Source organism: Ambystoma mexicanum, chromosome 10 (genome assembly GCF_040938575.1).
Source record: "Ambystoma mexicanum isolate Mex_15411 chromosome 10, UKY_AmexF1_1, whole genome shotgun sequence".
Taxonomy (NCBI): domain Eukaryota; kingdom Metazoa; phylum Chordata; class Amphibia; order Caudata; family Ambystomatidae; genus Ambystoma; species Ambystoma mexicanum.
The window spans coordinates 93,286,337-93,299,761 of record NC_090932.1 but is presented as its reverse complement, the minus strand read 5'-3'; the positions used below and the strand labels follow the sequence as shown (position 1 = coordinate 93,299,761).

Here is a 13,425-nt window from a genome sequence, read left to right as displayed (position 1 = left end):
AACTCGGCCCACAATGAACCCTAAAGAAACCACTCATCGAAGGTCCAGACAGAAACTGTCTAAAACCCAGCTGCACACTCAGATAAGAACTGCGCGGTTCTAATATTTATGCAACTTAACATGTAAGTTTCAATACATCATGCATATTTCAAAAAACATTATCAGTTTAATAAACGGATGGATATGATATGATATTTTATTTGTATCGCGCTCATACACAAGTATTTCAGAGCGCGAAAAGGCAAGGGAGGGGAACATGGGAGAACAAAACAGCGATCTTACTAGGCTCAGTGACATTGAGAACGTGCAAGTGCATGGGAAAGGGAAAAGTGGGAAAGTGTATGTAAGGGGGGAGAGGTGGAAAGTGCGGAACAGAGGAGAAACAGATAAATAATAGTAAATACAAATAAAATAGATACTGGAGCAATAAGCAGGGGTAGTGCAGCCAGCAAGTGGCAAGTGCTGTTTTTACGCCAGCAGAACTGGGTAAGTCTGATAAGTGCATACAAAGGAAGAAAATGGGGGATGGGGAACTATATTGGTACAGATACAGTCCAGTCCCCAGTGCGAGGGGTGGCCAGGAGCCAGTGCAGAAGGGTGGCAGGTTGAGTAGGTACCTGGGCCAAGGGGACAGAGGGTGGCCAGGTGCACAGTGCCAAGAGAGAGCAGATGAGCTGGGGAGAGGGGGAGAAAAGGCAGATGCAAAGAGGAAGGTCTTGAGGTGCTTCTGGAACTGAAGATGGTTCTCCTCAAGTTTTAGAGTGGCAGGGAGGCTGTTCCAGAGGGAGGCCTCAGCCAAAGACAGAGATCTACCCCCAGCTCGTTTCTTTGAGAAACGACTGACACTGAGGGACTTAGCGGTAGAGGAGCGAAGAGCTTGAGAGGGGAGGTATTTGCGGAGGGATAGCTGAAGGTATTTTGGACCCAGGCCCCAGAAAGCCTTGTGGACAATTCAGAGGGTTTTAAATGTAATCCTTGCATCCACTGGGAGCCAATGGAGAGATTTCAGAGCTGGAGAGATACGATCCTAGGTCTTGAGGCCAAGGACAAGTTTTACAGTCCTGTTCTGGATTAGTTGTAAAGGGCAGAGAGTGGAGGCAGGCAGACTTAGAAAGAGGCTGGTACAATAGTCCAACCTGGAGAGAACCAGAGCTTGGGAGACAGTGAGCTTCTGGGGGAAGGAGAGTAAGGGCAGAGTAGCTCTTAGGAGATGCAGTGGGAAGTTTGACTATTTAGAGACCTCAGAGATGTGGGCGGAGAAGGAAAGTGTGGAGTCAAAGATGACCCCGAGGTTCTTAGCCTTACAGGTGGGGATAGCAGGAGGGCCAACCGAGTCCAGCCAGAGAGAGAGGGGAAAGGATGGAGAAGGGTTGCCGATGAGGAGGATCTCCATCTCTTGGCATTCAGACAAAGATCATTGGCGGCACACCAGTCTTACCAGTACTGATCAGCTTTTACCGGGAAGCTATTCCCACCAGTATTTTTTTACTTGAATCTAGGTACTTGTAGGGAGTTGGCCGCTCTGGAGGGACAGGTGGAGGATCTTCTGGTTATTCGTTCCGTTATATGGCAGTTGGGCAATCAGAGAGGAGGGAGGGAGAAGAGGTGGCCAAGGGCAGCCAGAAAATTAGTTGAGTGTCATCAGCGTAGCACTGACAATTCGAGCATAGAATGGCAATGCAGTGGGCGAGAGTTGCCAGGTATTGGTTGAATCAGACCATTGGTAATCAGACCTCAAAGGAATACAAGCAACAAAACTGAAATCATGTACATCAAGGAACATTTGTAAAACACATAAACTAAATTTAGCCTCAATAAAGTCCAGCAAAATAAGGTTAATTTTATATACAAGGAAATGTATTGTGGTTAAACAGTTCACCACATAACAGGTTAGGGTTGAGATCAAGATATCCTACGCGTTCCAGGACATAGGCCGCGTCTTCTCGGATGAATCCTCATTCTTTTCCTATAGTAAAAACACAAATAAAAAAAATACCATCAAAGTGGGACAAATTAACTAGTAGGTCTACACATTATACAATATTAAGGAAGCAGTTCTCAGGAGTCCCAACCTGCATTGAACAACCGAGCGAATCATTTTCCAAATTAGTGTCATAAGCACAAAGCGTGAAAGCACAGTCACAAATCTCTGAGGGAAAAGTGAACTGTCAATAATCTGGATAACACAGAGAGGAAAACACTGTTGCAAGATACACTGTAAAGCTGAACAACCCCAAGCACACCCATCGTGCCCTAGTTAATGCCCTAATTTACCTGACTGGGACTTTAAACTGAGACAAAGACCCATTGGAATCAACGGGTGATGAGAAAACTAAAACCAAATAGAGAAAAAACAAAGAAAGCATGCCAATTTGAGTAGCGTCACTCCCGCTATCACAAGGACTCTTAGCGTGTCTGGAAGGTAAGTTCAATAGCAAGCTCATCTTGCAGTCGTTGGCAACAGAAGTGCCGGGCACCGGTCCCTAATGGTAGGGGTGGTCGCCCAGCTATGACATACCCACCATGTACGCGAGACAGAGAGCATCTAGTATGTCCAAAGTTGTACGCTATGTTTGAATAACGCTGGAACCAAGGATACGTGAAAAGACATGCACATTACTATGACAACCAGTGTTGGGTTGCATGCTGTGTAAGCTGCGTGACGCGCAGGGAGACTTTCCCATCGGGTCCTTGACCGGGTTCTGCTCAGCAGTTAACAGATAACGCTCTGCACCCAGTTTTCCAGTTGGATGGCACAATCTAGGCGTGTACATGCCCCTCATGGTAGACAGCGCTTTTCATGCCTTTTGGGCATCATATTTTCAGATGCGGGCCATGTGCCAATTTCCCAGCATTACGCTTGACAATCAAGTCATGCCTAATTAAAGGAGACATGAACCCTATCGACTCCATCTGCATTGTCCTGATGATAGCTGGTCCCCGTTTTTCTTGAGACTGTACAGAGCCGAAACTCGAGTCGACAGAAAACAGTATCAGATTTTGGACTTTTGATTCATTAAGGAGATCCTTTTATTGAACCAGCAATACCTGTACATTGTCCCAAAATGTTTAACTGGCACAGGCTTCTGGCACAGAACTAATGGCGCAGGATATTTTTCTTTCAATATTAACTGCACACGTGGGGATTTCTTGGACCCATGAGTTTGATTACGTTTTCTGTTTGTAGCTACCTTTCTATGTATGGCCATGAAAGGAGTGTTATGTGATGCGATTGGATGCAGGTGAGGTTGATGGGGTTACATTTTTGCACTTTGGTCTGTTCTCTTGGGAAGGGACATATGCTCTTACGCTGCGAAGACTTTGTTAGATGGCTTATATGTGATCTTACCGACCACAAGTACCGAGTGGTAAATTTAATCGCGGACAAAGTACAGATTATTTTTTATTTTACTTGGGGCACCCCTCCTCAAGCCCCCAGATTTTTAACCCTTAAAACGACAAACCCCAACCGCATCCCGACCCATTCAAACCCCTTATCCCCGTACACTTTATTGATTTAATTAATGTTTGCTGTGTTTTTCGGTGTTATGGTCCACTCTGAAATTTAACACCCCGTAATGTTTTAGATATTTTGACTGGATACCCTTAGATTTAGCATATTATGTTTTGTAGGCTGAATTTGTTGTTCAACAAACAACACAAACTACACAGACGATACTCATCCCCCTCACTGGCGACCACCCTAAGGACACCCTCAGAATCAATGCGATCTACAAAGCCATCCACTTCTGGATGGCCTCACACAGCCATCAATGACTAAAAAACAGAACTTTTCCTCAGGGGCCCCCTGCCCGCCTGAACAGACTACCTCAGGTGTATGAATCTTTCATCAATGTCGGCCGCAACATTGCTGTCACTATTTCCGTCAAGACCCTCAGCGTGTACCTCGACTCTTCACTGACCATGTCCCACCAGGACAACCACATTGCCTCCTCATTGGGCTATTCTATCAAGCTCATCACGCGCCAGCAAACGCATCCTCACTACCGCAAACCGGCTTGAAGTGACCCGGGCACTTGTAGGGTCAGAACTAGACTACTGTGACTCCTTGCTTTTCGGCACCTCCGAAAAGAATCTGCACAAACTATAAGCAACCCAAAACAGTGCCCTCATGGCTGCACTCGACATTGGTAAACGGGACCATATCTCGGAGGCTAGAAAAGCTGCCCACCGGCTCCCAGTCAAGGACAGATCACCTTTAAGATTCTGTCCCTCACCCGCCAATGTCTTTCGAATAATGCACCACACTACCTAGCGGATAAACAAAAAAAACATGCCCCAGCAAGGCCTACAAGATCCACCTACAAACATTGCCTAATCATGCCTAGGTTCAAGCAGTCCAGAGCAGGTGACTCCAGCTTCCCGGTCCATGCACCAACACTGTGGAGCAAGTTACCCCCCACCTGAGAGACAAACCCTCTAACAACACCTTCAGAAAGCAGCTCAAGGCTTTTCTATTCAACTGACATTCTCCCCCACTTTTTTTTTTGTTTACCACTGCACCACAAATATTATACTGAAACTAGTGCCTAGATGCCCATGGGCTATGCACCCTGCTATAAATGTACAAATAAATAAATAAATAACGCTGATTTTCTTCCCCGAATATGGGTGATTGATAGTAGCGCCTTTAAGCACATTATCACAGCATTGACAGGCATAGCACAGGAATGTGCCATCCTCAGGGGATTTAAACTTTACTGTGCTATCACATTCCGCACATGCTAGACTATTCCTCAGAGGTGATTTGCTCCTTTATGCAAGTGTAGGTAGACTGGAGAACAGATCCACTTTAACACTCTCATGTTGCAATATATTCCAGTGTTTAGAAACGATTCTCTTCACGCTACTGCTCTGACGCGAATGAGTGTATATATATACCAAGATAGTCGGTGGGATATACCACAATCGTCTGTGGGGGTTTGGGGCGCTCCTGCAGCAATGTAGTGCATTCTAAAGCTGCTGATTTTTCTTCAGCTGCCTCTAAGACTGTAGCATCATACATACCCTCTGGTATGGAACCGATCAAGCACAACCGCGCATGGTCTGTTATACTCCACAGGGTCTGATATAATGCATTGTAATCAAATCAGTTGGCTGTGGGGGAGACCCCTCCTAGTAGTACTCAACAGGTGAAACCTTTTCGCGTGTAAGCAACTATTCCTATCCGTAGGTTTAGTAAACAAGGATGTTACGAATTCTCCATTCTGTATAGACAGCCGGTCAATATTCCACGTGAACTTAATTCGATCGTGTATCAAATTCAGACCATTTAGAACATCAGAAGCTCTGGCTCGGTACCAGTCGACACTCCAAAGATGACATTGATATAGCACTTGTAAGACACCCAATGAGATCTTGATGCATCGGTAGTCAATATCTTGTGTTGCTCCAGATGGTACATAAAGCTACTGGCATAGCATGGGGCTTTACTGTCCCCCATAGCCGTCCCGGTTATCTGTAAAACGAAATCATCCCTAAAGCAAAAATTATTGATATTTAGGATGAGTTTTAACCGTGTCAACAGAAAGGTTCTATCCACTCCAAAACCCTCAGGTTGAAGTAGAAACCACTCCATGGCCAGTAAACCCTCAAATAAACGCTATTGCACGAAAAGAACGTAAATGAAATGTTGAATGCGCTTTTATTTGCGCGTTCGGCTTGATACAGCATGATGAGAACCAAAACGCTGAACCAGGTGAGCGGGGTTTGCGGGGGTGTCCCCCACTCACCTAGTTCTGCATTATGGGCTTAGGAGGTTACGGGGGTGTCCCTCACATACATTAAACTGGAAGCGGGGGACAAAATGGCAGAATGCAAAGAGCTCGAGTGCTCAAAATGCGAGCAAGTTGGCTCCGCGATTTTGAACCTCAAGCTTTTTCGGAATTTAGCATTTTAACACAGGCCCAAATAAACATCTGAAAATAATGCAGTTAAATTAAAACGTTTTTGTGTCATATATTTTAATTGGCCTGGAGGAGGGTAAGCTAACTGGTGCATTGCGTGCGCTTTTAGAATAAATACGCCCAGAAACGTTAAAAATGTTTTGTCCAAAACAATGGTCTCTTAAATTAGCCATCATTTGTAAATCACTTCCACTTCACAAGCTCTGTTAGGAGTAAGAAAGTGACAGGCAGTAATTATAGAGCCTGCATCTTCTGATGGACTGCTGGGAGGAGGTATTTGTCTATAGAAGGTGACAGGGGGTTGGGAGGTGATACTGTGGCCTCAATATGACAAACAGAAAAGCGAGCCTCGTACATGGAAGCAGCACAGCCTATCTTTAAAACAAGATTCAGCGCTCAAGTTGAGGGTACACGTGGGTGGACGGAGTCCACTCACTTTTTTCAGCTAAAATGAGAAACATTGAATGTCTTCTTTGAATTTATAAATTGAAGCCGCCCTCTGGAACCACAGTCGTCAGGTTTGCAGGCTGGACACTTCACCACTGCCCTATATAACCTGATGAAAAATAACAAACAATTAAAGGTGCAATGTCCCATTTCGGTATTTCATGTTCCAGGGACATTTGTATTGGTTCTTAGAGTTTCAAACATGAACATCTTTTAACGTTTTCAAAAACAATATTAGAAGAAAGTATCGTGTCTTGGTTTTGATTTTATGAAAGGCAAATGCATTCGTCCTGTGCAATTTGGGTGGTTATACAAAGATAATTTAATGAAATGTGCATATTTCACCTTGATATGCAAGTTTCTGGCGTGTCACATCCCATTGTGTTTGTTAATGAGTCCCCCCACTTTTGGGCTGGTGCTAGGGTTAGATTTAGGGTTAAAGGGTTAGATTAAGAGTTAGGTTTATAGTTAGGGTTGGGGGGTGCGTGGCGGCTGGGGAGGCTGGGGAACCCCCCCCCCCATATACAATAAACTTTAAAACGTTACAAGGAGCTGGCCAGTTCCGGAATTTCAGCACTGGACAGCTCCATTTAACGTTTAAAGTTACAAATAAATACATTGAAATGCTATTTTTAACATTTTAAAGTGCATTTCCATCTAAACTTGTCCATTTATATGTTCGATGGACTGGTTTCTATGGAAATGCACTTTTAAATGTAAAAGATAGCATTTCAATCGATGGATTTGCATTTCAATGCATTACCATCAATGGAAAGACGATAAACCTGCTAGCGGGGATGCTGAGCAGGTTTATGGACTGCCTGCTAAGGGGTTGATGGGCTGCCTGCTGGGGAGCTTTTTGGCAGGCAGAAGGGATGCCTGCCAGGGGGTTGCTGATGGGATGTTGGGCTGCTTGCAGGGGATTGTTTGGGGATGCTGAGCAGGTTGATGGACTGCCTGGTAAGGGGTTGATGGGCCGCCTGCTGGGGAGCTTTTGTGGAGGCAGAAGGGATGCCTGCCGGGGGGATGCTGATGGGATGTTGGGCTGCCTGCAGGGGATTATTTGGGGTTGCTGAGCAGGTTGATGGACTGCCTGGTAAGGGGTTGATGGGCTGCCTGCTGGGGAGCTTTTGTGGAGACAGAAGGGATGCCTGCCGGGGGGATGCTGATGGGATGTTGGGCTGCCTGCAGGGGATTGTTTGGTGATGCTGAGCAGGTTGATGGCCTGTCTGCTAAGGGGTTGATGGGCTGCCTGCTGGGGAGATTTTGGGCAGGCAGAGGGATGCCTGCCATGGGGTTGCTGATGGGATGTTGGGCTGCTTGCAGGGGATTGTTTGAGGATGCTGAGCAGGTTGATGGACTGCCTGGTAAGGGGTTGATGGGCTGCCTGCTGGGGAGCTTTTGTGCAGGCAGAAGGGATGCCTGCCGGGGGGATGCTCATGGGATGTTGGGCTGCCTGCAGGGGATTGTTTGGGGTTGCTGAGTAGGTTGATGGACTGCCTGCTAAGGGGTTGATGGGCTGCCTGCTGGGGAGCTTTTGTGCAGGCAGAAGGGATGCCTGCCGGGGGGATGTTGGGCTGCTTGCAGGGGATTGTTTGGGGTTGCTGAGCAGGTTGATGGACCGCCTGGTAAGGGGTTGATGGGCTGCCTGCTGGGGAGTTTTTGGGCAGGCAGAAGGGATGCCTGCCAGGGGGATGCTCATGGGATGTTGGGCTGCCTGCAGGGGATTGTTTGGGGTTGCTGAGCAGGTTGATGGACCGCCTGGTAAGGGGTTGATGGGCTGCCTGCTGGGGAGTTTTTGGGCAGGCAGAAGGGATGCCTGCCAGGGGGATGCTGATGGATGTTGGGCTGCCTGCAGGGGATTGTTTGGGGATGCTGAGCAGGTTAATGGACTGCCTGCTAAGGGGTTGATGGGCCGCCTGCTGAGGAGCTTTTGGGCAAGCAGAAGGGATGCCTGACCGGAGTTGCTGGTGGGATGATGGGCTGCCTGCAGGGGATTGTTTGGGGTTGCTGACAGGCTGATTGGCTGCCTACAGAGCTTCCTGCTTCTGCTCCTCCGGGGTGGCAGCATTTAGCAGTGTAAGTTCATGTGCTGTGTGGACGTGAATGTGTCCGTTTTTGTACCCTTGATCCCACACCCTGACTTCTGCATGATTTCAGGTGTTGGCTATTTCTGACTCCTTTCATTATTCTTGTGCTGCATTCTGGTTTCCGACCCCTGATTTTCAGCTGATTTGAGCGGGTGCTAATTTCAGAGGGTGTTTCCAGCGCAAGGCATCCTTTCTGCATGGCCCATCCCTCCGGCATGTGGTTTTACTGTATGAAATAACTATGTGTACAACCCACTGTAAATCGTTGATGGAACTGCACGGATACTCTGCCCGGCTTCAACCACTGTGGCAGGCCAGATTCTCAGCGCAGTCACTGTGGAAAATCTCACGTCGTATCCACACGTTTAGCCACACGTATGCCTGCTTTAAAGTGACGCCAATAGAGTGAGAAAGCTGATCTGCAGCTCAATGACTGCTGACTGTGCCTGGTGTTTCTGAGCCCGAGGCACAGCTATGCAGATTAAACAGCTTACACAAGCAGTGGATATGATCCGAGGCAGGCAGCTGGCCCTCTTCAGTGTATCCGAATGGTGCATATCCTGTTACTGTGCACATGCAATAATACAATAACCCTGCTCTCTATCTAAAGGCTGTGAAGTTTCTTGCGCTCATCTGAGGGTTGCACAGTGGGTATTACCCAAATTGACCTTTTACAATTGACCTTTTGTCCTAATTGACCTAATTATAGTGGTCCTAATTGACCTTCTGCACAATTAACCTTTATATTATTTCAGTTATTTTATATATGCATTGGGTTGGTTTTGGATTCTAAATGATATAAGGGGATTGGGTGGGGGGTTGCAGGTTTTTTTTGGATTGGTTGGGAGGTTTCAGGGGTTTCCCCCCTGCATATATGTCCTAATTGACCTTTTAAATTAAGTCAATTCTCCCTAGGTCAGTTCTCCCGAGGTCAGTTCTCCCGAGGTCAATTGTGAAAAGGTCAATTAGTATACATCTGCACAGTGCACCTGAGCAAGTAATGCACTTTGTGTCCCCTTGGTTGATTGCTCTTTTGATGCATCTTGGTGCTACAGACTGTGTTTGAGGCTGCTGGATGTTTTGGGGTTATTTGAGTGGTACACACAGAAGGCAATCACAGGCCGTTGCCTGTCCATGGCACACACATCTCCTATGCAAGTTCTACAGCCAAAGACTGCTGCCAGTGTTTGGCGTGTCTCTATTGCATGTGCTTGGTACGCGTACATGCAGATGCATGTCTGCAGTTACTCACGGGGTGAACATCAAACATGAAGAAGTCTCCAGTTTGCTTTGTCTAGAGTCTAGACGTTTCAGGGAAACCGTGTTTGGCTGGTGCACGGTGCTCGGTCTGTGGTCCGCACACGCAGGTTTTAGCTGACTGCAGTGCTTCAAGTGGGCCAGGCATGCTCCTAACGTTGCCCTTGAACCGGGGCTCTACTGGGGCTTCCAGGTCCGATTCCCCTGTGCAAGAAGTTAACGGAATGGTGATGACTGACAAAACTGTTCTTAGCCACTAGAGGTCACTATTCCCCATGTTTAGAATCACATCATCAGTTTCAGGCATTTGAGAGATAGATTATTTGTTTTGTTATACTCAGAAGAAGGCAAAATGTAATATAGAGAATACATTCATTGATTTTTGCAATGTGTTTGTCATTAAAATCATTTCATAAAATGAATACTTACATACGTATCATGGATTGCCTTCAGATGACCTGAGGGATTGGAACCTGGATTAACTCGCATTTGGATTTAGTTTTTAGATTTCAATATTTTATTTGTAACTGCTGATCAATTAGATTATATTTAACATACCTATCAAAAGAGAGTGCACTTTCATGCCAGGCATAAACAAAACACTGCACCAGTTGTCTCACTCCTACACAGACTCCTGTTACACTGGCCACATGCCTTTTAAAGGTTGCTTAGCTACTTGCGAGGCATAAACCGCACCAGACTTTTCTTAGGTCCTGAAACCAAACATTGTTTTGCGATAAGGGGACGTCCTCAACTTCTTATCCCACGCAAAGATCTGGCTTAATGGGGAGGAAAAAAGTGTACCCTGCTGTACAGTGTCAAGAGTAGTGCGGGAGGAGGGGGCACTCATCTCATTTGAAAGGCATCATCAGCAAAAACTAGAGCCGTGGTGCAAAGAAGATCAGCAATCGCTCTAGGTCAAGGGTCTTCAAGCAGTGGCATTACAGATGTGTTGGACTGCTACTCCCATGGTCCCTGAGTACTCACTCTGCTTGCTGGGGCTGATGGGAGTTTGAGTCCAAAACATCTGAAGAGCCAATGGCTGCATATCCCTTGCTGAGGGTGGTCTAACTCAAGGCTTCAAGGGCCGGATCCATGTCGGGTTTTCAGGATACCCCTTGTTAATATTCATGAGATACATTTTCATACAAGCATTCTAAATGGATGCACATTTTTCCTATTGATTATTAATGAGGGATATACTGAAAACCCATCAGGATCCCAGCCCTCGAGGCCTGGAGTTGGACAACCACTATCAGTGGGCACTGTAGGGAAGCAGAGAGAAGAAGCCATAAAGGTTATGTGTCGTTTTGTGATGTTTTAAAACTGGAAAAGGACCTAGAAGAGGACAATCCAGAGACAAAAAAGTGTCTGATCGTTCCCATGCACTTAAGTGTTGCGACTGCCCGGTTGTTGATATGTTGCAAAAAGCATAAAATGTGGTCCATTGTGGTCACATTACGTAGCGCATTCCGCGATTCTCATTGAATGTCCTAGAACTCGGAATACCTGCATCTCGTACTCTGTATCGGATCGTGAAACTTTGACCAGCCGCAGATCAGACCCATGCCAGATACTAACGTCTCTGTTAAGAGACTTGCCTATTCCTCACAGTCATAACGAATGGAACCTCGTCTTGCTGTGAGACACTGTATGGAACATTCTGTTGGATTTTCCAGTTGCTGCCTTGCCAATCGAGAATAGTGGTGGAGACCAGGTTTGGTGGACAGCCTGGAAGAGAGATTGGGCTGGAGATTAGCTTTGTTATGGAGTCCCGTCTGATGATATGATATGATATGATAGTTTGATATGATAGTTTATATATATAGCGCCTATACACAATGTGTTTCAAAGCGCTTCAAGGCAAGGGAGGGAACAAGGGAAATTACAATGACATTCTTACAGGCCATGAACAGTAAGGATGTGAAATTAACTATCGTACTCGGCCTGACGACATTTCAGATAGTGCAAGAGCTAAGACATAGATAAGGAAGGGAGGGGGAGAGTGGTAAGGAAATGGAAAAAGACAGGCGACTACCGTACTAGGCCTGATGACATTTCTGGTAGAGCCGGAGAAAAACAAGAGGGCAGGGAGAGGGGTGCAGAAAGGGAGGGGAGGAACAAAACAAGCGACTATCATACTAGGCCTGAAGACATTTCAGATAGTGCTGGAGGGGGTGGGGAGGAAAAAACAGTAATGGGAGGGTGGAGAAAACAGACGAGGTTGCTATCATATTAGGTACAGGGACAATTCTGATAGAGTAAGTGCATAGAAGAAAGTAAGGGGAGGAGATAGGAAAAGGGAGGAGGGAAAGGAGGAGAGAAGAGAGAGTAAGCAGTCAAAAAGAGTGGAGAAGCACCTGATCCCCATCTGCAAAGGAAAAGAGGCTGGAGGGCTCCTTAAGTAGGGAAACAGAGTGGCAAGCAGGAAGGCACCAGGTGGGTGGGGCTTGCTAAGTGGTGAAAAAGAGCGGCAGGCAGGAAGGCACCAGGTGGGTGGGGCTTGCTAAGTGGTGAAACAGAGTGGCAGGCAGGAAGGCCCCAGGTGGGTGGGGCTTGCTAAGTGGTGAAACAGAGTGGCAGGCAGGAAGGCACCAGGTGGGCGGGGCTTAGGCCAGGTGACCTAGATCCACTTGCACCCGCTCCTCATCTGCAGAGAACTAGTCCCAGTGCATGGGGCGCATGGGAGCTTCAAACAGTAAATGATCTGCAATAAAGGAAGACAGTTTGATTGTACCCTGATGAAGGATAGGGAAGATCCGAAACACGTTGGAAGAGGGGACTAGGTGATGGATGAAAATTTGGTTTCCCACAAAAGGTCTGTCGATTTGAAACATGTACGCAATGTTGGAATGATACGATGTTTTGATGATTTCTTACGATGACAATATAAATACTATTGTGTTGGATAAAATGCATTATGAAGAATATTCAGTTTACATAACAAACATATTCAATGAAAAGAATGTTTTTTTGAATTTAGCTTAATTATTTAAAGGCTTTGTTGTCATTTGTGTGCCCTTGGGTTCTGCATTAGAAATAATCAGTTTTCTTTTAGGCTATCACAGATCCCACCCATGCCAGATATTAGCGCCTCCTTTAAGAGACCTGCGTATTCCTCGCAGTCATAACGAACGGAACCTGGTTTCCCACAGAGACACTGTAGGGAAATGTATACGGTACTGACTGCCAGTCAATCTATGGTCACCTCAGCTATCTACCACACAAATATAGAGTCTGCCTATTAAAAAGGGTTGAGGATCACACTGTCGGGTAAAAGAAACACAGAGAGCAGTGCGGGCTAGGTCATCTTATGAAATCTTTAATTTCGTTACCAGAGCACTGTGGGAGTTTCCCCTGCAACTAAGAAGGGTGTCCCCAATCTATGAACAAGAAACCCTTTTTATTTATTTATTTATTTATTTATTTATTATTTGTAAAAGGCCGGCAGCACAGGGCTGCAGGAATAGGGGCATTAGCACTAAACCTAAACAAACACACAGAATTCGACAGAGAATAAGGGCAAGCTAAAAAAGCACCAGAAGATATAACTTAAGGGGCAGTTAATGAAAAAGGAGTTGTCAATGCCCACTTAAATATCTCCCGGGACTTTGTACCTCTCAGGTCCGGTGGCAATGTATTCCACAGCATAGGCGCTGCTGCATAGAAATCTCCCTTACTCACCATAGCTAGCTTAGTCCTAG

The 13,425-nt window shown here is 46.2% G+C and overlaps 1 long non-coding RNA gene across 1 annotated transcript in view; it reads right to left on the bottom strand.

Moving 5' to 3' along the window:
- Nucleotides 1-240: 240 nt before the first annotated feature.
- The window catches only part of LOC138493129 (uncharacterized), a 364,623-nt gene continuing 351,438 nt past the window's right edge, over nucleotides 241-13,425 (bottom strand). Inside the window, exon 3 of the long non-coding RNA XR_011276272.1 lies at nucleotides 241-1,966. This is a non-coding gene — a long non-coding RNA (uncharacterized lncRNA). The remainder of the gene's footprint in view (nucleotides 1,967-13,425) is intronic.